The 4,779-nt window shown below is 42.3% G+C and overlaps 1 protein-coding gene across 1 annotated transcript in view; it reads right to left on the bottom strand.

Moving 5' to 3' along the window:
• LOC101850216 (sialin) overlaps positions 1–3,850 on the bottom strand; it is a gene marked incomplete in the record, with an annotated part of 51,835 nt that extends 47,985 nt beyond the window's left edge. The window contains 1 exon segment of the mRNA XM_013081755.2: positions 3,673–3,850.
• Between the last annotated feature and the right edge of the window lie 929 nt (positions 3,851–4,779).

Raw genomic sequence — 4,779 nt, forward strand, 5'->3', positions numbered from 1 at the left:
TTGTCTCTCCCCGCGACACCCACCGGTACCAGCGAAAAGACAAAGTTAAAAGTGAAAGTAAAGATAACAGTATGGTCTGTGCACCGATTCGTCACAACAGGCCATGACGCTTTGAGATGTATGGGTCCAACGTTATTGTACCTTCTGTAATGCGGACGTATGTGGCTATTTAGGTCAACGCGTATCGCGAAATGGCGCCTGAAGACATGCACTTGTCCAGGTATTGAAAGAACATGTGTCACAAATGTGTCAGGTCTCAATGTAAATGAAGAGAGGGAGAGAGAAAGAGAGAGAGAGAGAGAGAGAGAGAGAGAGAGAGAGAGAGAGAGAGAGAGAGAGAGAGAGAGAGAGAGAGAGATTTTATATCAAGAATGAAATGTGTGATCCGAGCGCTATTCAAGCTCATAAAAATTATTCCTATTCACTTCTACACACGCCTGACTCTACGTCTTTATCCAGCACCGTATCTAATTAGGCCGCCGAGTGAAAGTGGAACGGCTATATTGAGAGCCACTTTTCAGAACAGCTGTTTCAAAACTGCTGCCAAACAAGGAAGTAGGGGAGGGGACTGCAATAAAAAAGGGGGTGGGAGGGGGGAAGGAGGAGGGAGGGAGGGGGAGGGAGGAGGGAGGGAGGAGAGAGGGAAGAGGGAGGGTTAAACCCAAACAAAACGACAAGAAGATAGGCACACGCACGCTCTCACTGTAATGTGCAAGTAGTGGCAACTCTGCTTGCACATCACGCCTCTGGTGGGAAACCGCAAGCAAGGGTAGCATGTCCAGGGGTGACAAATTTTGTACATGTGGTAGAGGTTTTACGGTGCTCGCAACTACATAAGGTCAAATGAGCACCAAGGGGTGGATGTCAATAGAGAAGTCTTTCCAGTGAACCAAGCTCACTCTGCTCACCTCTCTTGCTTCAAGAGCACAAAGTCTGCTCCGACTATCAAGGCACCCCGGAAATAGAGGGTCACAGTCACAAGAGTGTGACAAACATACAAAAGAAGTAGAGGAAAAATGACTATAGTAAGGATTAGGAAAGAAAATGTAGGAGTTCCTTGTTGCAGTTCAGGCACTGCAGTGAGCAATACATTGATGAATCAGATAATAATAATAATAATAATAATAATAATAATAATTATTATTATTATTATTATTATTATTATTATTATTATTATTATTATTATTATTATTATTATTATTATTATTATTATTAATGTCCAACCTTTGGGAATGGCCTAAAGACGATTCAGTTAGTATCACGGACCCGGGGGTAGACAATGTTTGCGCGAGATTTTATTGGCGGTTCTGATGATGGTGGTGATAACGCTGAAGCCTACCAGCTGTGACTAAATTAATGAATTAATTTTGTTCGCATAGCTTCAGGACGATACAAACGATTTACGTGGATGTCAGGAGAAATCTGTTAAAAGGGAGCGGGGTGAAAAAGAGTAACAAGACTGTTTGCTCATATCCTTTCTATGTTGTCCTGATATCAAAAAGAATAAAATGAAAAGCGTCAAAAATCTTTACTACAACAAAATAGTTCCTTCCTCTATTTGAGGGACTATTTTTATAATGATGTACTAAGAAAACGTGAACTAAAGCCCAACCATTGCAAATTGTTGGGTTTTGTCGCGTTTGGTCTTGTGAGGGGGGGGGGGGGTGGAGTGATCGTACTTACCGTTTATCTAATATTAATTTTAATTGGACTTGAGAAGCCATGATGTAATCGTTGCTAAGAACTCAGCTGAGTAAAACGGTGATCGCAGTACAGAATTACAACAATAAAATTATTTTCGTTTGGGGGTTTTTTAAAACCACGAACTGAGCTACTCTTCTTCTCGAGAAAGGAAAGAGAGTTGCGCCCCTTGAGAATATTCTGCGCTGACATGCCGCTGATTTTTATACGTGTAAACCATCTTGCGGTTTTGGATCTTTGAATATACTCCAAAATCAAAATGTTTCGACGCTTGGCTAATGCAGAACATAGATTATGAATGGGCACCAAAACGTATAGATAGGCCTATTATTACCGAGGCCCACCTAATAGGCGACAGAGAATCAATACCGTCATAAAACACACACAAATTTTTAGTACCTCTACGTGAGAATTCTTTACTCAGCTTTTCTATTCAATCTTTTCTTTTCAATCAGGTAGTCGCAGTTTTCTCAGTGGTAAAATATCATGACGGTTATCGTGGCTCAAAGCTAATCCAAAATGTAAGCCGCAGCGTTCCTTTGTGCAACTTTTTGTTTGTTATTGTGCGTGTGTGTTTGCTTGTGTGTTTGTAGGGTTGTTTATCTACTAACTTTCACAAATAAGTATTTCAAAAGCACACCACGCCTAAAAGGAGACAGACAGACAGTCTTTTGTTTTACTTTAGATCGACACCTGGGTTTCTATATCACCATGAACAAGAGAGGGCAGAACTTTCTGTTTCCCTGGACAGATTTTTTCTCTGTCTAGCTACATGCAACTATCACATAAGACTTTTACGGGGGGCTCCCGTGGCCTAGAGGTTAAGATGTTGGCCTCTCATTCAAAGGTCCCGGGTTAGAATCCGGGTAGCGACCAAAACATTTTCTTCTCTAAAAGTGTCTCCTTTCACCTCCTTTCCTGCTCTCTAGCAATGTTCTGTTGTCTGCTTTCATTTCCACTTTCTGCCCCCCACCCCCCTCACCTCCTTTGCCCCCTCCTCTGGGCCCCTGACTCTTTCTGCAGCCTTTCTACTGTTACTCCTTGGCTCCTCCTTACTACTATCTTTCTGCCACACCCCTGATCTTCTGGTAGGAAAGATCTACACCTAGCCTTCTCGGACAAGGGCGAAAAATCTCGGAGGGCCCGTGTGCAAGTTGCACACGTTAAAGATCCCTTGGTGGTCTAAAATCGATAAGAGTAGGCTTCGGCCGCCACCCGGGCAAAATTCAAAATTTCCTACCAACTGAAAACATTAGGAGTGTCCCGCGCGCTCATATGACCTATGCAGTTGCGAGCGCCGTAAAACACTTTACAAAAACAAAAAAGACTTTTACGGCGCTGGGAACACAAATTGTATTTGTCAAAGACCAGAGAAGTTACTAGAGAAAAGAGTAAAAAAACAAGATGAAAGAAATATAGTATGATGGATGAGGAAGAAGGAAAAACGGAACAAAAAATTATCAAACATAAAAAAACCAAAAAAGAAGAAGTAGATGTTGATTATCGGTGTCTGCGGTGTCGCAGTTTGGCGCTAGCCACTGTTGCACGTACGGGACCCGAGTTCGATTCGCGATTTTGGAGGATTTTTCATCCGGTATAGCAGTCTTTCTGCTGGGATGTGGAATCCTTCTCAGCCCGGGTATGTCTTGAAAGGCAGGGTCGAAGCCCGCCTCCTAAATGATCTAATATGTATCGGAGACGGTGTAACATACATCTAAAAAATAAACCCTGATTTTTAAAAAAGAAATTGATAGAAAATAGAAAATAAAGGCATACATTGCAATAAAAGTATCTCTCTTGCCTTATTTGCATTAGTTCGTCCTATGTTATCTTAATTGTGACGATAGAGACCTAAAACACATACATTTAAAAGAAAGACGAAAAAAGCACACCCCCCCCCCCAAAAAAAAAAAAAGTGAAAATAGGATTTTTTACAAAAAGCAGAAGTTGGGTCAAAAGTATCTCTCTCACCTGAGCTGCATAAAGTCCATCCTGGTTAGCTAAAATTGTGTCGATTAAGGCCTATAACACTTACATAAAAAAACAAGGAAAAAAAACAACGAGAAACCACACATGAAGGAAAACAAGATACCAGAAAATAAAGCAGAAGTTGCACCAGAAGTAGATTCTACCTCTCTCTCACTCTCACCTGCGATGCACTCGTCCAGTACTGCGCACCAACACAAGAACAGCGCTACCAACACCACACGGCGAGCGGCAGACAGACAGACAGACAGACCGACAGATCTTCAGCCGTTCTAAAAACCAGGCTATCCCACCTTTTTCAATTGCAAACATCTTGACTTCTGTTCAAGCTAGAAGGAAATTCTTTTCACAGAAAGTAAGGAAAATAAATAAGCTTTCAGATGATATCAATAACTTCACACGTCCAAAAATTGACGAGCGCGTGATTCCAACACGTCTTGACACATTGTCATATTTTGACTGACGGTTGTCTCTCCCCGCGACACCCACCGGTACCAGCGAAAAGACAACGTTAAAAGTGAAAGTAAAGATAACAGTATGGTCTGTGCACCGATTCGTCACAACAGGCCATGACGCTTTGAGATGTATGGGTCCAACGTTATTGTACCTTCTGTAATGCGGACGTATGTGGCTATTTAGGTCAACGCGTATCGCGAAATGGCGCCTGAAGACATGCACTTGTCCAGGTATTGAAAGAACATGTGTCACAAATGTGTCAGGTCTCAATGTAAATGAAGAGAGAGAGAGAGAGAGAGAGAGAGAGAGAGAGAGAGAGAGAGAGAGAGATTTTATATCAAGAATGAAATGTGTGATCTGAGCGCTATTCAAGCTCATAAAAATTATTCCTATTCACTTCTACACACGCCTGACTCTACGTCTTTATCCAGCACCGTATCTAATTAGGCCGCCGAGTGAAAGTGGAACGGCTATATTGAGAGCCACTTTTCAGAACAGCTGTTTCAAAACTGCTGCCAAACAAGGAAGTAGGGGAGAGGACTGCAATAAAAAAGGGGGAGGGAGGAGGGAGGGAGGAGGGAGGGAGGAGGGAGGTTAAACCCAAACAAAACGACAAGAAGATAGGCACACGCACGG

This window comes from Aplysia californica, unplaced genomic scaffold (genome assembly GCF_000002075.1).
Source record: "Aplysia californica isolate F4 #8 unplaced genomic scaffold, AplCal3.0 scaffold00007, whole genome shotgun sequence".
Taxonomy (NCBI): Eukaryota; Metazoa; Mollusca; class Gastropoda; order Aplysiida; family Aplysiidae; genus Aplysia; species Aplysia californica.